This window comes from Solanum dulcamara, chromosome 5, assembly GCF_947179165.1.
Source record: "Solanum dulcamara chromosome 5, daSolDulc1.2, whole genome shotgun sequence".
Taxonomy (NCBI): domain Eukaryota; kingdom Viridiplantae; phylum Streptophyta; class Magnoliopsida; order Solanales; family Solanaceae; genus Solanum; species Solanum dulcamara.
In genome coordinates, this window is record NC_077241.1 from 4,090,336 (window position 1) to 4,112,278 (window position 21,943).

Here is a 21,943-nt window from a genome sequence, read left to right on the forward strand (position 1 = left end):
GTATCCAATTCAGTTGATGCAAGGCAGGACCCAAATTTCGCCTCAAATCGACATCTATTCATCGTTGATAACTTGGTAGAATTAACTACGCCGTCGTAGTCTGTCCGCCATTATTCCCGGGGCCGGCGAGTGAGTCCCGACCTGCACCAAGCGAATTAGAGGCGGCCGCGAAAAATGGAAATGCAAGAGAGAAACTGAGCAGAAGGCAGAGTTATTGCTAAAGGGAGAAAAGATCATATTTATAGATGAAATGAACGAATAGGATGAAGACACGTGGAAGGAGATGGACTTTTTTTGGCAAAATTTGCGAAAAATAGAGGGGGAGAATAAGGATTTAAAATGGTGACATGTAAATGTTGAAATATTGGTGTGAAAATTTGGTCTGACTAAAGGCGGTAATGTCACATATGATGCGTATATAACTATTTCAAATTCAATAAATAAAAAATATTATTTGAATTTTATAAATTTTAAACTAATAATTTATACATATTCAATAAAATTATTGAGACAATTATAAAATTTTAATTAAAATTATTGAATACAATCGAACTCCTAATTCGTACCCTAGCAATTACACTAGCTTCGTCTTGACCCTCATAGTCTCATTATTCTAATTTATATAAGAATAGAAAACTCAATTCCACTATATATAAATATGTATTTTTAATTTGATTTAATATGTATACGTCTAACTTTGGACATTGATGTCTTTATTTGTGATGATGAGAGAGGATTTCGTGGCTTTGGTAATAGTGTGTGGACGCTAATTAATGTTATCTTCTTTGTTGAAAACATTAGGGTAATTTATCAAATCGCCTAATTCCTATTGCATCGTCAATAAAATGCTCATAAATCCCTTTAATATGCCATCAAAAATTTCACTATTTTAGGAGTTAATTATTTGGATACATGCTAATTTATAATATTACGTATTTTATTAGATTTTAATGTGTACAGATACATGTATTTTGGGATAGATGAGGTCAAAATTAGGTATAATTTGTTCTAAATAAATTGTATCTGTCACGACCCAATTTCGTAGGTCATGATGGCACCTACTATAACCCTCTAGTAGGTAAGCCAACCCGTCAACCCGGAACTTCAAGTAATGTGTTTGAAGGCAAAAACTATATAAGAGCATTGAATTATAAAAGTAAACAGAATGAATAAGCGGAAGTAAACCAAAACATGTTTTAAACAACTAAAGATCCCTCCCAGAACCTGGAAGTCACAAGTACAGAGCTGCTACAAAATAAAATATGAGTACAAGTCCCGAAAGTGGACCAAAAAGATATAAAACAACTGGCTAGTCTCAGAAGGCAAAAGACGGGCCATCCATTCTGAAGGAGACAGAAGTGATCCAAAAACGCCAAGTTATCACCCTAGTCTCCGAATCTGACTACAACAAGATCGATCTATTCGTGACAGTAGCTGGTGCTCGGTCCTGCATCACGAAAGTAGATGCAGAGTGTAGTATGAGTACCAAGACAACAGGTACCCAGTAGGCATCATAGGCCGACTGAGCAGAAAAGGTAAAAACAATATGAAAAAGAAGAATAGCCTAAATAGGAGTCAACATAAGCATGAAAAGAAAAAAAAAGTACTACCTATGAAAACTACAGCTAACTATACCCAACTGGGCCCCCATAAACCCAACCGGGACACTCGTGCGCAAGTTAAATAAAAACTCGGACGAACCCCCATAAGCCCGCCGAGTACACAGAATAGCTACAACTACCAAGGCTAGGAACCAAGAATCTGCGATGTTAGGAGCCGAAGTATTATATCATTTCCAAACCCAGAATCTCTAAGAGTCAATCGATCTAGTGGTGACTTAGGGGTCGAGGCTGGGACTGAGACCCAGAGGCTCACCCGTATGTTCAAAGTGGCCAAGGCCGAGACTGGGTACCCGGATGCTTGCCATAATACATAAGTGCGGGACTGGGTACCCGGATGCTCGCCATAATACATCGATGCGGTCGAGGCCGGGACTCTATACCCGGATGCTCGCCGTAATACATCGGTATGATCGAGGCCAGGACTGGATACCCGGATGCTCGTCATACTAGCAAGTCGGTAGAGGCCGGGACTGAGTACCCGGATGCTCCCCGATAATTCAAAACGGAGGCCGGGACTGGGTACCCGGATGCTCCCTGATAATTCAGAACGGAGGCCGGGACTGGGTACCCGGATGCTCATAGATAATTTATCCCATGGTTTCGAATATATCCTTTCCAACTAATTGTCACGACTCAAGCCTAGGGCCTAGACGTGACATGGCGAATGAGGAACCCGAAAGTACCTCAAACAAGCCTCTTAGCATTCTTTTAGCCTTTCATAGGTAATGATGATAAATAAACAAGCGGAAATCATAATAAATCTTCAACTTACATATGTCCAACAATACCTCTAACTATTAGATTTAACGGGGCTAAGACAAGTCCCTAGCTCACCCTCAATCATAATAGATGAAATTCCATAGTAAAATATCTTAACATATCATAAACTAGAAAGATAAAGGAGTATTGTTCCCGGAACATGGGAACTCACCAAAAGTAGTCTTCAATGGAATATCAACTAGCCACGTGGAGGAGAATGAGGAGGAGCACTGATCCCTACATGGTGATATCATGTAGGCAAAAGAGTATGCGTTAGTACTTTGAATGTACTAAGTATGTAAGGATGCATGAACATTAAGGAAATATTATAACATTTATGTAATATGGAACATAATGTAATACATGCATAATAAATCATATATATATATCCTTTAAAACATTCATTTTGTGGGAAATTAACCATAACCGACATTTAAGATCATGCGAGCTATTACATGGAATCCAACATAACCCCCTACGTTGGCCGGGGAGACTACTTGCCGGGTAGAACTCCGTCAACTTCATTCGTTTCTTTAACTTTAACTTTAAGGGCTATTTATGGATCCATTAGCCTAAGCCTACAAGGGCTCCTATGTTGGCACATAGTTAATGAGACAAGGGGTTGCTACTAGGATTCCCTTACCGAATCCCACCTCAATGCCTCATTTGGTGCTAAGTCAATCCCACGGAATAGTTTAATACTTCAAAATATTCATAGCATATAACTTGAGAATTCAAACATCATATTCGGTAGAATAGCTCATTAAAACATTTGATAATTCAAATATGCAAGAATTGTCCTTATTGCCTAAAGAATCCATGATTCATATCATTTCATCATTCTTTCATTTCATAAGACTCCCTTTTTGATCATAGATATTACTTTCATAAATATTTATTTGGAGTCAAAGCTTTCAAGTCAAACTTTGTTAAAAACATAGTAAAACTAGGTGGGTTCAAATCACTTTAACTTGCAAATATGTATGTAAATAAATATACATAAATACTTTGAAATCCATTAATTAAAAATAATGCTTTAAACAACCCACCATGAATTTCAACAACCTTTAAAAATATAAATAAATAAATTACTTGCAATCCATCAATTCATACATATAAAATTATGTTGTATCAAAATAGAGCAATAATCATTAGTTTAACCATGATTCATACTATTAAGTAAAAATAAGAATTAACATAAGAAAATATTACTTAAAATCAAGATATTTAATTGAAAGAGTTTTTGGACTACATGGATGGAAGAACCCATGGATAAATACACACATAACTTAGAGTAGAGTTTAAAGAAAATAAATATAATTTATCATATAATCAAAATAATTTAGGCATGAGAGTGGAAGGAATACTCTCATTGAAGCCTTACATACCTGGAAACCGAAGCTTTAGTTGGTACCGGAAGACTTAATGAACACTCTTGAGTCCTAGCTTCTCTCCTTGCCGGAACGTTTTGTGTACTACCCGAAATATATGAATCACCGGAATAGTATTTCTTCACTACTAAGAACTAAAACTATATTTGAGAATGTGTATAGAGAGAAGATTTGCTTGAGAAAGCTTGATGAATAAAATGAGGAAATAAGATGGGTATTTATAGGTGGGAAAGATGACCTAACAATAAATAAAATAATTATAAATAAAAATCTGAAAATTTAGTGGAATATATTGATGTCATGGATGATGTTAAATGGAGGACAATTTATGTCATGAATGATGTCAAATGTATCTAGATCTTTCTATGGTAGGTGAAATGAGTTATCTTTGACAGAATACTCTTTTTGGGAGCTACGTTTGAATAAGATAAGTTCCTTATTAGGATTTGGTGTCTTCATAAAAATTGTAGATATGGAAGTCTAGTTTCATATCGTTCATGAATCAACCAATTTGGATAAACCTACAGTGATATATGATTTTTCTTCTATAAACACTCATTTCCATCACAGCATCCTACCTTACAAAGATTAATTTATTTGACCTACTTAACCTCCGAATCTTAAAATATGGTCTTCATAAAAGTTGTAGGTAATGATCTTGTGGTTACTCAGAAATTTGAATCACTCAATTTGGATATTCCTATGAAAAGTTATGACCAAAATACAGGGGCTGTATCATGTTTAGGCAAAAATTGAAACATCGTATACAACGTTTTTAGGGGATGTTACATTATCTCCCCCTTGGGAACATTCGTCCTCGAATGAGAAAAGACTTAGCTTGAGTAGAGTAGAGTGTTAACAAACAACCTATCATTAATGTAACAGTGTAATTTAAAATATCGTATAAAATATATTTCATAATTTTGCAAGCATATGACAAGAAAAGTTGAGATGTAAGGATTTCAAGTAATTGAGCAAGGACAACTTAATACCTTAGGTTTAGGTAGAGGGAAAAAGATGAGGGTATCTCTTAATCATATCCGCTTCCGCTTCCCATGTTGCACTTTCTATTTGTTGATTCCTCCAAAGGACTTTAACAGATGCAATTTCTTTGTTCCTCAATCTCTTAACTTGCCGGTCCAAAATTTCCACAGGAACTTCTTCATAGGTCAAGTTTTCTTCAATATTCACTACTCCCATAGGTACAATGGAACTAGGATCACCCACATGTTTTTTCAACATAGACACGTGAAACACCGGATGAACCATGACCATTTCCAATGGTAATTCCAACTCATATGCAAACTTACCAACACGTCTCACGATTCTATAAGGCCCTACATATCTAGGGCTCAATTTCCCTTTCTTACCAAATCGAACCACACCTTTCATGGGTGAAACCTTCAGATACACCCAATCATCCACATTAAACTCAAGATCCCTTCTTCTAGTGTCAGAATAGGACTTTTGACGACTTTGAGCCGTCTTCAACCTTTCTCTAATGATCTTCACCTTCTCTAAAGCATCAAGTACCAAATCGGGGCCCAACAAGGTCATCTCACCTACTTCGAACCAACCAACCGGTGATCTACATCGTCTCCTATACAAAGCCTCAAACGGTGCCATCTCAATACTTGAGTGGTAACTATTATTATAGGCAAACTCGATGAGAGATAGATGATCATCCCAATTCCCTTTAAACTCCAACACACAAGCCCTTAACATATCCTCTAGTGTTTGAATCGTCCTTTCGGCTTGCCCATCCATTTGAGGATGGAATGCTGTGCTCAACTTTACCTTAGTACCGAGGCCTTTTTGAAATGATCTCCAGAAGTGAGAAGTGAATTGGGTACCACGATCCGAAATAATGGATAATGGCACACCATGCAACCTCACCAACTCCCGAATATACAACTTGGCATAGTCTTCAGCACTATAGGAAGTTTTAACCGGTAGGAAGTGAGCTGACTTAGTCATTCTATCAACAATTACCCAAATTGAGTCATGACGCTTCCGGGTATGAGGCAAACCCACTACAAAATCCATATTCACATCTTCCCACTTCCAAGTTGGGATTTCAATGTCTTGGGCTAGGCCACCCGGCCTTTGATGTTCGGCCTTCACTTGTTGGCAATTCGTACATTCGGACACAAACCTTGCTATGTCCTTCTTCATGCCACCCCACCAATACAACTCCTTTAAGTCTCGGTACATTTTCGTTGAACCGGGATGAATGGAGTATGTAGAATTATGAGCCTCCATCATGATCAAACTCCTTAAGCCATCAATATTTGGAACACATATCCGACCTTGATAGTACAGTACCCCATCTCCCCCTTGGGAAAAGACCTCTATCTTCTTTTCCTTTACCAACTTCTTTAACTCGATAAACTTTGGGTCAAGATCTTGCTTGGATTTAACATCCACCACCAAAGAGGATTTACACCTATTTTGAACAACCATACCCCCATCATTAGTACCACACAACTTCACCCCTAATCTAGCCAATCGATGAACATCTTTCACCAACTCCCTCTTACTTTCATCCACATGGGCCATACTCCCCATAGACACTCTACTAAGTGCATCAGCAACCACATTAGCTTTACCCGAATGATAGTGCACACTCATGTCATAGTCCTTAAGGAGTTCTAGCCACCTCCTTTGCCTTAGGTTAAGGTCCTTTTGGGTGAACACATACTGAAGACTCTTATGATCAGTATACACATCCACATGCACCCCATAGAGGTAATGCCTCCAAATCATCAGAGCAAAAACAACGGCCGCCAATTCAAGGTCATTGGTAGGGTAGTTGCGCTCATGCACCTTTAGTTGCCTAGAAGCATAGGCTATTACCTTGCCTTTTTGCATTAAGACACAACCTAAACCAATCTTTGAAGCATCACAATAAACTACAAACCCTTCTAATCCTTCTGGGAGAGTCAAAATAGGAGCAGAGGTAAGTCAATCTTTTAAGGTCTGGAAACTCTTCTCACACTCATCTGTCCATATGAATTTGGATTTCTTTTGGGTCAATTTTGTCATAGGAGATGAGATGGAAGAAAAGCCTTTGACGAACCGTCTATAGTACCCGGCTAGACCTAAGAAGCTCCTAATGTCTGAAGGAGATAATGGTCTAGGCCAATATTTGACTGCCTCTATTTTCTTAGGATCAACCTTGATTCCATCACCGGACACTACGTGACCAAGAAATGCTACCTCCTTTAACCAAAATTCACACTTACTAAATTTTGCAAATAATTGTTTATCCCTCAATGTTTGAAGCACAACTCTCAAGTGATTTTTATGTTCTTCCTCACCCTGAGAGTAAATTAAAATATCATCGATGAAGACTACTACAAAGGTATCAAGGTAAGGTTTGAACACCCTATTCATCAAGTCCATAAACACCGCCGGTGCATTCATCAACCCAAAACTCATCACCACAAACTCATAGTGACCATACCTTGTTCGGAAGGCTGTTTTGGGAATGTCACACTCCCTTACCCGTAGTTGGTGGTAGCCGGACCGAAGGTCGATCTTGGAGAAGTGACTTGCCCCTTGTAATTGATCAAACAAGTCATCTATTCTAGGGAGTGGGTACTTGTTCTTAATGGTCATCTTATTTAATTGCCGATAGTCTATGCACATTCGAAGTGACCCATCCTTCTTTCTTACAAATAGAACGGGAGCACCCCATGGCGAAATACTTGGTCTTATGAACCCCTTCTCTAACAAGTCCTTTAATTGTTCCTTCAGCTCTTTCAATTCTGCTGGGGCCATGCGGTAAGGAGGAATAGAGATAGGTTGGGTATCGGGGAGGATATCAATACCAAAATCAACTTCCCTTTCGGGAGGGACACCTGGAAGGTCATCAGGAAAGACATCGGGGAATTTATTGACTATAGGAACTGACTCAAGAGAAGGACTTTTGGAGTTGACATCCCTAACCCTCACAATATGGTAAATACATCCCTTAGAAATCATTTTGCGAGCCTTAAGATAAGAAATAAACTGACCCTTAACCACCGAATCACGACCCTGCCATTCAATAACAGGCTCATTTGGAAATTGGAACTTGACTCGACGATTCCTACAATCTATGGAAGCATAAGATGCATGTAACCAATCCATCCCAAGAATGACATCGAAATCTATCATATCAAGCTCAATGAGATCACAAGGAATAACTTTATGCAAGATAGACACAAGGCAACCCCTATAGACCTTTCTAGCAATAACTGACTCACCAACAGGGGTAGACACCAAATAAGGCTCTAATAACATTTCAGGTAAAACATCAAATCTATTAGCAAGGAATGGAGTAACAAAAGATAAATTTGCACCCGGATCTAATAGTGCATACACATCAAAAGAAAAGACCTTTAACATACCGGTAATGACATTGGGTGCATCCTCAACCTCTTGTCTCCTATGCAAGGCGTAAAAGCGGTTGGTGCGTTGGACACCTCCTTGGACTTGTTGACCATGAGCAATTTGGCCTTGAGTCCTACCACCACCATCTCTACAATCCTTAGCATGGTGGCCCAGCTTGCCACACTTAAAGCATGCATTGGAACCAGCTAAGCATTCCCCTTTGTGAGTCCTTCCACACTTCTTGCAAGCAGGGAAAGTTTGAGTAGCAACATTCTCTCTTGGAATCATTGGTTTACCACTCTTGTCCTTGTTGAACCTTGGAGGAGGAGTATTGGTGGAACCTTGTCCCACAAATCGTTGCCCACCTTGACCTTTGCCATTGTTACCATGATCGGACCTTTGAGGGTTAAACCATCCACCATCCATTCTAGACTTTTTGAACCCCCTTGATCTCTCTCTAAGCTTCTCTTCTTCGATTTGTTCTGTGTAAGTCATTAACCGAGAGATGTCCATCTCCTTGACCAACATGGTCGTTTTGCACTCCTTGGACACCAAGCTTGAGACACCGGAAATAAACTTGCTCATCCTAGCTCTTGGGTCGGAGACCATAAAAGGAGCATACTTTGACAACTTAGTGAATTTGAGAACATACTCCCTCACGCTCATACTCCCTTGACGGAGGTTGATGAACTCTTGGATTTTGGCCTCCCTTAGCTCTAATGGGAAGAAGCGGTCTAGGAAGGCACCTTTGAACTCTTCCCATCCTATCGATCCTATTTCTTCATCCCTCTCAACAACCCATTGTTCGTACCACACTCGAGCTACACCTTTGAGTTGATAGGCCACTAGCTCGGCCTTCTCATTTGGTGGCACACCCATGATAGCCACAATCCGGTACACCTCATTAATGAACTCCATAGGGTCCTCATCTAGTTTAGAACCATCGAACTCGGGTGGATTCATCCTTTGGAAATCCCGAATTCTAGAGGCTGGATTTTGCATTTGGGGAGGAGGAACACCTAGATTCCCTTGGTTAGCTACGACTTGAGCTAACAAAGTAATAACACTGCGAAACTCGGCATGGGTTACCCCGTCCTCATGATGTTGGGCATTAGGAATCGGAGGAGTTTGGTCCTCATCGTCAACCCTTGCTCTTCGAGGTGGTCTTCCACGAGTCATTATCTAGAGAACACAAAATGGATCGTTAGTTAAAGGAAAGCTTAGGACACTCTAAGGCACGACATAAATTTGAAAGAAGTGAAAATTTTCCTAAACGTCTCATAGTCTCTTATTCATAATTGTGGCGCGCTTCACAACCATGAAGAAGAACCTATTCGACGCGGTATGTTGGACTTCCAAGGATCATTCAAAACCTCGGGCTCTGATACCAAGTTTGTCACGACTCAAGCCTAGGGCCTAGACGTGACATGGCGAATGAGGAACCCGAAAGTACCTCAAACAAGCCTCTTAGCATTCTTTTAGCCTTTCATAGGTAATGATGATAAATAAACAAGCGGAAATCATAATAAATCTTCAACTTACATATGTCCAACAATACCTCTAACTATTAGATTTAACGGGGCTAAGACAAGTCCCTAGCTCACCCTCAATCATAATAGATGAAATTCCATAGTAAAATATCTTAACATATCATAAACTAGAAAGATAAAGGAGTATTGTTCCCGGAACATGGGAACTCACCAAAAGTAGTCTTCAATGGAATATCAACTAGCCACGTGGAGGAGAATGAGGAGGAGCACTGATCCCTACATGGTGATATCATGTAGGCAAAAGAGTATGCGTTAGTACTTTGAATGTACTAAGTATGTAAGGATGCATGAACATTAAGGAAATATTATAACATTTATGTAATATGGAACATAATGTAATACATGCATAATAAATCATATATATATATCCTTTAAAACATTCATTTTGTGGGAAATTAACCATAACCGACATTTAAGATCATGCGAGCTATTACATGGAATCCAACATAACCCCCTACGTTGGCCGGGGAGACTACTTGCCGGGTAGAACTCCGTCAACTTCATTCGTTTCTTTAACTTTAACTTTAAGGGCTATTTATGGATCCATTAGCCTAAGCCTACAAGGGCTCCTATGTTGGCACATAGTTAATGAGACAAGGGGTTGCTACTAGGATTCCCTTACCGAATCCCACCTCAATGCCTCATTTGGTGCTAAGTCAATCCCACGGAATAGTTTAATACTTCAAAATATTCATAGCATATAACTTGAGAATTCAAACATCATATTCGGTAGAATAGCTCATTAAAACATTTGATAATTCAAATATGCAAGAATTGTCCTTATTGCCTAAAGAATCCATGATTCATATCATTTCATCATTCTTTCATTTCATAAGACTCCCTTTTTGATCATAGATATTACTTTCATAAATATTTATTTGGAGTCAAAGCTTTCAAGTCAAACTTTGTTAAAAACATAGTAAAACTAGGTGGGTTCAAATCACTTTAACTTGCAAATATGTATGTAAATAAATATACATAAATACTTTGAAATCCATTAATTAAAAATAATGCTTTAAACAACCCACCATGAATTTCAACAACCTTTAAAAATATAAATAAATAAATTACTTGCAATCCATCAATTCATACATATAAAATTATGTTGTATCAAAATAGAGCAATAATCATTAGTTTAACCATGATTCATACTATTAAGTAAAAATAAGAATTAACATAAGAAAATATTACTTAAAATCAAGATATTTAATTGAAAGAGTTTTTGGACTACATGGATGGAAGAACCCATGGATAAATACACACATAACTTAGAGTAGAGTTTAAAGAAAATAAATATAATTTATCATATAATCAAAATAATTTAGGCATGAGAGTGGAAGGAATACTCTCATTGAAGCCTTACATACCTGGAAACCGAAGCTTTAGTTGGTACCGGAAGACTTAATGAACACTCTTGAGTCCTAGCTTCTCTCCTTGCCGGAACGTTTTGTGTACTACCCGAAATATATGAATCACCGGAATAGTATTTCTTCACTACTAAGAACTAAAACTATATTTGAGAATGTGTATAGAGAGAAGATTTGCTTGAGAAAGCTTGATGAATAAAATGAGGAAATAAGATGGGTATTTATAGGTGGGAAAGATGACCTAACAATAAATAAAATAATTATAAATAAAAATCTGAAAATTTAGTGGAATATATTGATGTCATGGATGATGTTAAATGGAGGACAATTTATGTCATGAATGATGTCAAATGTATCTAGATCTTTCTATGGTAGGTGAAATGAGTTATCTTTGACAGAATACTCTTTTTGGGAGCTACGTTTGAATAAGATAAGTTCCTTATTAGGATTTGGTGTCTTCATAAAAATTGTAGATATGGAAGTCTAGTTTCATATCGTTCATGAATCAACCAATTTGGATAAACCTACAGTGATATATGATTTTTCTTCTATAAACACTCATTTCCATCACAGCATCCTACCTTACAAAGATTAATTTATTTGACCTACTTAACCTCCGAATCTTAAAATATGGTCTTCATAAAAGTTGTAGGTAATGATCTTGTGGTTACTCAGAAATTTGAATCACTCAATTTGGATATTCCTATGAAAAGTTATGACCAAAATACAGGGGCTGTATCATGTTTAGGCAAAAATTGAAACATCGTATACAACGTTTTTAGGGGATGTTACACTAATCAACAACAGTACCGAGAATTTCTTCCCCAATGTGTCAACTGATATGCCGCCAAAACTTGAACCGGAGCCGAAGCCAAACGATCATGAATTCTAGTATTGCCAACGCATCTCAAAAGTATGACTATATCGAGTTATGGGTGGGAGTGTTATTAAGAGCAAGGGTATCGCCTAACTAAGGCCAACAACTAGGCACTAGCCCACTACACCATTCTACAGGGATCTAAGTCCACCGGAGCGACGCCGGGCATATAAAGCAAGTTTACATCCTATACTAAGGCCAACATATTCCATAGTATCAACAACATGTTCATTCAACTCTCATTATAATACTAACAAATAACGATAAGATACACATGCTTCTAAATACCTGAAAAACCTGACAACAAGCCTAAATCATGATTTCTAACACCTATACTAAGGCCAACATACTCCACAGTATCAACAACATGCTCATTCAACTCTCCTTATAATACTAACAAATAACGACAAGATACATCTGCTTCTAAATACCCGAAAAACCCGATAACAAGCCTAAAACATGATTTCTAACACCTATACTAAGGCCAACATACTCCACAGTATCAACAACATGCTCATTCAACTCTCCTTATAATAATAACAAATAACGACAAGATACATCTGCTTCTAAATACCCGAAAAACCCGATAACAAGCCTAAAACATGATTTCTAACACTTGAGATATACAATTAAACTACCCAACCAAAATCCCAACTATTTCAACATGCTTTCACACATTCCAACTCAATCTAAAGAAAGATAAACCGTAGCCTACCTGTAGGCCAAACACGCGGGCTTCAAATCACTGTGCTGGAGCTTTTCCCTTTCGAACGATCTCGGAACGCTGCCAAACTGTCAAAAATAGAACCACAACGTCGATACGGTCGTTTAGACACTAATTTCATAATTTTTGGAAATGAACCAATTTTTGGGTCGAAAATGGGAATTATGGGACCCACATACGAAATTCTGGATTTGACCCCCAAAACAGGTTCTAAACGTCACCCCAAGCTCAAAAATCAGATTTATAATACAATTCGGGGTGGGAAATTACGCAAGACGATCAAACAACCAAAACTCATAAATTCGGACTAAAGGACCAAAAATGGCAGCATCAAAATCAGTAGATTCTGGAAATACGAGACTCTTTCAACCCAAAAAAATTACACTATGATGATCCTTGCGAAAAACCCCACAATCTAGCCTCAAGAATCACTCAAAACGAAGTTATATTGACCAAGATACACTCTTTCAAAATTCAATAAAATTTCATTCCGAAAATCACTAAATCTGCAGCTAAAAATCAATTTATTACCTCGAACGACGTGCCAAAAACAGATTCTGAAACTTCCACGATGTTCTCCTTAAATTTCCACGCAAGATAGCCTCTGGAATCACCCAAATCGGATTTATATTGGTCAAGAAATAACTTGTCAAAGTTCTTCAAAAATCCATTCCGAAAATGGATACTGCTGCAAATAAAATCACGATTTTTACCTGAATCGAATGCTCCAAATCAGTTTTCAATCTCACCAATGCGTTCTCCACGAAAAACCTCACAATTTTGCCTTTTGAATCACCCAATTTGGAGCTCTAGAACTCAAGAAATGAGGGTTCAAAGTTGAGGAGAAAAATCTGAAAATATTCTGCACTGCTGCAGATTTTTCTGGTTTTTACCACAATTTAAAGTCTCCGAATGGACCCTCGGAATTCGTTCGGAATCCGATAAAAATAAACCAGATATGCTACCCTACTAAATTCGATATTCCGAACTCAATGGCGCATTCAGAATTTCCATACGAGATCATTTTAATAAAAAGTGGGTCCCACACCCAAGAGTCATTTTAAGTCATATTCCACAACGGGCCTCGATATTAGTCCGGAAGCCTCAAAAAGCGAACGAAGGGTCGTTCTAGACCAAAATCAACATTCCGGAACTAACTGCGCTGTCAGAATTTTTATTCGAGCGCATTTTCCAAGAATGTTGACCAAAGTCAACTATAGGCTAAGTTTCAAAGTCAAAAGCGCCAAATAGCCCCAAATTCGTATCGATTGACTCGATAGTCATTCCAACAGTGCTACTAGCCTAATTTGGTCATTCCGGAGCTGATGGAACCATCAGAATTTGAATTCGAGATTTCGTTAGCCCAAAACTCAAAAAGTCGCAACTAAACTAACTTAGGCCTTTAAAATACCAAAATGGACTCGGGACCTCTAAAAATTCAACTAACACTTCTTCTAGACCAAAAATCATCTCCTGAATCCAACGGAGTTGTCGGAATTCCATTCCGAGCATCGAAACTTCAAAAGTTGACCAAAGTCAAACCTTGTCTTAAAGTTCTTCAAATTCTCAACTCAAGGCCTCAAATCTTCGTTACAGCTCCAAAACTGATTCCGTAAAGTCTCCTAAGCCTATTTCGACATTTCAGAGCTGCTGGAATCGACGGAATTCCATTCTGAGACCCGTAACTCTAATTGACCCCAAATACCACTTTTTAACACTTAAAGCTTATGAAACTCAAAATTTCCAAGGACTTAACTTTTAATAGGATTTTCTAAAAATCAACACCCGGTAACAATTAGAAATGACTCGGGGCATCTAAAGGGAGGGGTAAAATGGTCATTTTACAAAAATTCCAAAAATGACCTTGAGGGTCATTACAATATCCACTACTAAAAGAACTTTCGTCCACGAAAGTAAAAGTACAATCACTCTTTAGAGGCACGAAAGGACGAGGGTTTTGGACCTGCATGCTTTGCCTAAATTTTAGACACCCTCTCGAGTCGAACAACGCCATCACAGAAATTAGGCTGAGAAGAAAATCCTTAATTTCACTTCCAACTCCAAAAACTCCTTCAGTCCTTTCTTGGGCTCCAACTCTCACTCGTTTAGCTCGAACTTGACTCAAAACACTGGATTTCAATTGAGGATGACCAAAATAAACCAAAACCATCGAATTGAGTAATACACGACCATGGCAGATACAACTCACTCAAAATTTCAAGTATTTGTCTATTGTTTTCAAATCCTTTTCTCCAAGCCACTAAGGGCGTTCTACCAATCCTTAGCTATCTTGAAAACCTTCAACGCAATTCAAAAATCGCCTACCAAGCCATACAACATTAAACTCTAAGGAGTTACATGCTCTATCTGAACATTGGAGGATGAAAACAACCGAAACAAGGTCACCCCGCGCAAAGCCCCAAATCCCAATTTCAACTTGAAAAACCAAGAACTCAAAATAAAACTAATGTTTTGGAATTGAACACTTCTTAAGCTTCCGAAAGCTTGACTCACACTCCTCGGACCACACAAAGGGATCATCCTGGTGAGTCAAATGGATCAATGGTGATGCAATGATGGAGAAACCCTCAATGAATCGTCTATAATACCTAGCCAATCCAACAAAACTCCGAATCTCCGTAACAGATGTGGGCCTAGCCCAACCACGAATAGCCTCAATCTTTGCTGGATCCACTCTGATACCCTCTCTAGACACCATATGTCCCAGAAATGCCACAGACTCTAACCAAAACTCGCATTTTGAGAATTTAGCATAAAGCTGCTGATCTCTCAAAGTCTGGAGCACAACCCTCAAGTGTTGCTCGTGCTCCTTTCTACTCCTTGAGTATACCAGTATGTCATCGATGAATACAATCACGAAGGAGTCAATATAAGGTCTGAATACTCGATTCATAAGGTCCATAAAAGCTGCGGGGGCATTAGTAAGCCCAAACGACATCACAAGAAACTCATAGTGGCCATAGCGAGTGCGAAAAGCAGTCTTAGGAATGTCAGCTGCTCTAATCTGCAACTGATGGTAGCCAGACCTCAAGTCAATCTTAGAAAACATGATCGCACCCTGAAGCTGATCAAATAGATCATCGATATGGGGCATGGGGTAACGGTTTTTCACCGTCACCTTATTCAACTGCCTGTAATCAACACACATCCGCATAGTCCCATCCTTCTTCTTAACAAATAAGACAGGCGCACCCCACGGCGACACACTCGGGCGAATAAATCCCTTACCTAGAAGATCCTCAAGCTGCACGCTGAGCTCCTTGAGCTCTGCAGGGGCCATACGATAAGGTGGTATAGAAATAGGCTTAGTTCCCGGCTCCAAATCTATGGCAAAGTCAATATCTCTCTCTGGGGGTAGACCAGGTAGGTCAGTGGGGAAGATATCAGTATACTCCCTAACCACAGGGACTGAATCAATAGTAGAAGTCTCGCTCGACACATCACAGACATATGCTAAGTACGTCAAGCACCCGGACCTAACTAGCTGCCGGGCCCGCATAAAAGATATGATCCCAATCGGTGAGCGACTATAAATACCCTGCCACAAGATCGGGGGAATACCAGGCATGGCTAATGTAATGGTCTTGGCATAACAGTCCAAAACCGCATGATGAGGGGATTGCCAATCCATGCCCAGAATAACATCGAAGTCCAGCATATCAAGTAAAATAAGATATGCCCCAGTCTCGTGCCCCTAAATAGTGACCACACAGGATCTACAAACCTGATCCACTACTAAAGAATCCCCTACCGGGGTCGAAACATGTAACGGGACCTCAAGTGACTCATAAGGAATACCCAAACGTGGAGCAAAATATATAGACACATAGGAATACGTGGAACCTGGATCAAATAAAGCTGAAGCAGTCTGCTGACAAATAAGGATAGTACATGTGATAACATCATCTGATGCCTCAGCCTCTGCCCTCGCCGGAGCAGCATAGAAGTGGCCCTGTCGGCCTCCCCCATGAACATTCACCCTACCACCTGACCTGCCTCCCCGGGAACTTTCCCGAATACCCTGCTGACCATCGCCACGGCCGTGACCCCGATCTATACCTCCTGGTGGAGGTGGTACTACTGCCAACGGTCTAGCCCGGCCGGGACACTCCCTAGCCCAGTGCTCTAGTGAGCCACAATCGAAACATCCTGAAGCTGAGCGACCCGTGATAACTCGTCCGCGGTAGGAAGAAAGTGGACTCAATCCCCTCAAGCTCTGCCCTGCGATGGAACCCCCCGAACGGGGCTGACTACTCTCAACTGCTGGTAGAGCGGCCTGAATCGGCCGACTGGATTGACCCTGCTGGTACCTATCCTGCTGAAACCGCTGGCTAGGTGGACGGATCCCGCAGTGCTGGTATGCCTGCTATTGGGGTAGGGGCCTGTGGTATAACCCCTATAGCTGTGAAGAGCTGCACAATCACTGCCTGCAGTGCTTGGGTCATAACTGGTGCAGCTGGGGGCTGTGCTGGTGGTGGTGGTCCCTCTGGCTGAGTAGGAATAGGAGCGTCCTGATGCTTCTCTACTAGCTTTGGCTCTATCTCTGGGTCAGGAGCTAGTGCTGCTCCCCTGCCTACTCTACGGGGTCGGCCTCAAGGCCTACCCAAAACTGGTGGGTCATCATCTCTAATAGTACCGTGCGTACGAACCATTCCGATGAAAGAGCGAAACAAATGAGATTTCAGGAAACCAATAAGACACAAGAATGCACGAAATGAAGCAACAAAGAGATCGTTCCTAATGACATCCTGTAGCCTCCTGAAGATAAGTTACGGACGTCTCCGCACCTATCCGCGAGACTCTACTAGACGTTAGCTCTGTACAAGTGAGACCAATGAACTTGGTGCTCTGATACCAACTTGTCACGACCCAATTTCGTAGGTCATGATGGCACCTACTATAACCCTCTAGTAGGTAAGCCAACCCGTCAACCCGGAACTTCAAGTAATGTGTTTGAAGGCAAAAACTATATAAGAGCATTGAATTATAAAAGTAAACAGAATGAATAAGCGGAAGTAAACCAAAACATGTTTTAAACAACTAAAGATCCCTCCCAGAACCTGGAAGTCACAAGTACAGAGCTGCTACAAAATAAAATATGAGTACAAGTCCCGAAAGTGGACCAAAAAGATATAAAACAACTGGCTAGTCTCAGAAGGCAAAAGACGGGCCATCCATTCTGAAGGAGACAGAAGTGATCCAAAAATGCCAAGTTATCACCCTAGTCTCCGAATCTGACTACAACAAGATCGATCTATTCGTGACAGTAGCTGGTGCTCGGTCCTGCATCACGAAAGTAGATGCAGAGTGTAGTATGAGTACCAAGACAACAGGTACCCAGTAGGCATCATAGACCGACTGAGCAGAAAAGGTAAAAACAATATGAAAAAGAAGAATAGCCTAAATAGGAGTCAACATAAGCATGAAAAGAAAAAAAAAGTACTACCTATGAAAACTACAGCTAACTATACCCAACTGAGCCCCCATAAACCCAACCGGGACACTCGTGCGCAAGTTAAATAAAAACTCGGACGAACCCCCATAAGCCCGCCGAGTACACAGAATAGCTACAACTACCAAGGCTAGGAACCAAGAATCTGCGATGTTAGGAGCCGAAGTATTATATCATTTCCAAACCCAGAATCTCTAAGAGTCAATCGATCTAGTGGTGACTTAGGGGTCGAGGCTGGGACTGAGACCCAGAGGCTCACCCGTATGTTCAAAGTAGCCAAGGTCGAGACTGGGTACCCGGATGCTTGCCATAATACATAAGTGCGGGACTGGGTACCCGGATGCTCGCCATAATACATCGGTGCGGTCGAGGCCGGGACTCTATACCCGGATGCTCGCCGTAATACATCGGTATGATCGAGGCCAGGACTGGATACCCGGATGCTCGTCATACTAGCAAGTCGGTAGAGGCCGGGACTGAGTACCCGGATGCTCCCCGATAATTCAAAACGGAGGCCGGGACTGGGTACCCGGATGCTCCCTGATAATTCAGAACGGAGGCCGGGACTGGGTACCCGGATGCTCATAGATAATTTATCCCATGGTTTCGAATATATCCTTTCCAACTAATCAACAACAGTACCGAGAATTTCTTCCCCAATGTGTCAACTGATATGCCGCCAAAACTTGAACCGGAGCCGAAGCCAAACGATCATGAATTCTAGTATTGCCAACGCATCTCAAAAGTTATGACTATATCGAGTTATGGGTGGGAGTGTTATTAAGAGCAAGGGTATCGCCTAACTAAGGCCAACAACTAGGCACTAGCCCACTACACCATTCTACAGGGATCTAAGTCCACCGGAGCGACGCCGGGCATATAAAGCAAGTTTACATCCTATACTAAGGCCAACATATTCCATAGTATCAACAACATGTTCATTCAACTCTCATTATAATACTAACAAATAACGATAAGATACACATGCTTCTAAATACCTGAAAAACCTGATAACAAGCCTAAATCATGATTTCTAACACCTATACTAAGGCCAACATACTCCACAGTATCAACAACATGCTCATTCAACTCTCCTTATAATACTAACAAATAACGACAAGATACATCTGCTTCTAAATACCCGAAAAACCCGATAACAAGCCTAAAACATGATTTCTAACACCTATACTAAGGCCAACATACTCCACAGTATCAACAACATGCTCATTCAACTCTCCTTATAATAATAACAAATAACGACAAGATACATCTGCTTCTAAATACCCGAAAAACCCGATAACAAGCCTAAAACATGATTTCTAACACTTGAGATATACAATTAAACTACCCAACCAAAATCCCAACTATTTCAACATGCTTTCACACATTCCAACTCAATCTAAAGAAAGATAAACCGTAGCCTACCTGTAGGCCAAACACGCGGGCTTCAAATCACTGTGCTGGAGCTTTTCCCTTTCGAACGATCTCGGAACGCTGCCAAACTGTCAAAAATAGAACCACAACGTCGATACGGTCGTTTAGACACTAATTTCATAATTTTTGGAAATGAACCAATTTTTGGGTCGAAAACGGGAATTATGGGACCCACATACGAAATTCTGGATTTGACCCCCAAAACAGGTTCTAAACGTCACCCCAAGCTCAAAAATCAGATTTATAATACAATTCGGGGTGGGAAATTACGCAAGACGATCAAACAACCAAAACTCATAAATTCGGACTAAAGGACCAAAAATGGCAGCATCAAAATCAGTAGATTCTGGAAATACGAGACTCTTTCAACCCAAAAAAATTACACTATGATGATCCTTGCGAAAAACCCCACAATCTAGCCTCAAGAATCACTCAAAACGAAGTTATATTGACCAAGATACACTCTTTCAAAATTCAATAAAATTTCATTCCGAAAATCACTAAATCTGCAGCTAAAAATCAATTTATTACCTCGAACGACGTGCCAAAAACAGATTCTGAAACTTCCACGATGTTCTCCTTAAATTTCCACGCAAGATAGCCTCTGGAATCACCCAAATCGGATTTATATTGGTCAAGAAATAACTTGTCAAAGTTCTTCAAAAATCCATTCCGAAAATGGATACTGCTGCAAATAAAATCACGATTTTTACCTGAATCGAATGCTCCAAATCAGTTTTCAATCTCACCAATGCGTTCTCCACGAAAAACCTCACAATTTTGCCTTTTGAATCACCCAATTTGGAGCTCTAGAACTCAAGAAATGAGGGTTCAAAGTTGAGGAGAAAAATCTGAAAATATTCTGCACTGCTGCAGATTTTTCTGGTTTTTACCACAATTTAAAGTCTCCGAATGGACCCTCGGAATTCGTTCGGAATCCGATAAAAATAAACCAGATATGCTACCCTACTAAATTCGATATTCCGAACTCAATGGCGCATTCAGAATTTCCATACGAGATCATTTTAATAAAAAGTGGGTCCCACACCCAAGAGTCATTTTAAGTCATATTCCACAACGGGCCTCGATATTAGTCCGGAAGCCTCAAAAAGCGAACGAAGGGTCGTTCTAGACCAAAATCAACATTCCGGAACTAACTGCGCTGTCAGAATTTTTATTCGAGCGCATTTTCCAAGAATGTTGACCAAAGTCAACTATAGGCTAAGTTTCAAAGTCAAAAGCGCCAAATAGCCCCAAATTCGTATCGATTGACTCGATAGTCATTCCAACAGTGCTACTAGCCTAATTTGGTCATTCCGGAGCTGATGGAACCATCAGAATTTGAATTCGAGATTTCGTTAGCCCAAAACTCAAAAAGTCGCAACTAAACTAACTTAGGCCTTTAAAATACCAAAATGGACTCGGGACCTCTAAAAATTCAACTAACACTTCTTCTAGACCAAAAATCATCTCCTGAATCCAACGGAGTTGTCGGAATTCCATTCCGAGCATCGAAACTTCAAAAGTTGACCAAAGTCAAACCTTGTCTTAAAGTTCTTCAAATTCTCAACTCAAGGCCTCAAATCTTCGTTACAGCTCCAAAACTGATTCCGTAAAGTCTCCTAAGCCTATTTCGACATTTCAGAGCTGCTGGAATCGACGGAATTCCATTCTGAGACCCGTAACTCTAATTGACCCCAAATACCACTTTTTAACACTTAAAGCTTATGAAACTCAAAATTTCCAAGGACTTAACTTTTAATAGGATTTTCTAAAAATCAACACCCGGTAACAATTAGAAATGACTCGGGGCATCTAAAGGGAGGGGTAAAATGGTCATTTTACAAAAATTCCAAAAATGACCTTGAGGGTCATTACAGTATCCAAGTGGATTCACATGTATTTTGAATACATAGACAAATTTCGTTTGCCTCCCTCGCCTCCTTCCCATCTTGCTTGCGTATCTGTTATTCCAAATACATGTAATTTAGTGTGTATCAAGTGTGATTCACATGTATTTGAAATACATAAAAGCAATCTCGCTCGCATCTCTTCCTATTTCAGTGTATCTTGCAGCAAAAAGCATGTCTAGATATATCTTACTTCAAATCTCATATAAAATTATTAATTATTAATATAAAATATAATTATTTCAAACAATATAAAAAATTAGTAAATATATTAGGAATATTTGTGTAATTAGACATTTCTCCAAAACATTATTATTCCATGTGAACCATATATGTCAAAATTTGTTGGCGAGAATCTACAAACGAGAAAATCAAAACGAATGATTCCTTATGTTTGGTGGGGGTAGATTTGAAATAATTTTTTTAATTATCAAAAAGTTAACTAGAAACATCAAGAAA

The 21,943-nt window shown here is 39.7% G+C and overlaps 2 long non-coding RNA genes across 4 annotated transcripts; both read right to left on the bottom strand.

Annotated features, from left to right (window-relative positions):
* Nucleotides 1–1,047: 1,047 nt before the first annotated feature.
* LOC129890340 (uncharacterized) lies at nt 1,048–13,466 on the bottom strand. Of its 2 annotated transcripts, XR_008767002.1 has the most exons (4): nt 13,381–13,466; nt 13,199–13,271; nt 12,659–12,735; nt 1,048–1,447 (listed from the first exon to the last, which is right to left on the bottom strand). It is a non-coding gene; the product is annotated as an uncharacterized LOC129890340 (long non-coding RNA). The 2 variants fall into 2 exon arrangements; XR_008767001.1 differs by having other exon boundaries at nt 13,199–13,466.
* Nucleotides 13,467–17,555: 4,089 nt separating this feature from the next.
* Nucleotides 17,556–20,373, bottom strand: LOC129890353 (uncharacterized). Of its 2 annotated transcripts, XR_008767007.1 has the most exons (4): nt 20,288–20,373; nt 20,106–20,178; nt 19,566–19,642; nt 17,556–17,971 (listed from the first exon to the last, which is right to left on the bottom strand). It is a non-coding gene; the product is annotated as an uncharacterized LOC129890353 (long non-coding RNA). The 2 variants fall into 2 exon arrangements; XR_008767006.1 differs by having other exon boundaries at nt 20,106–20,373.
* Between the last annotated feature and the right edge of the window lie 1,570 nt (nt 20,374–21,943).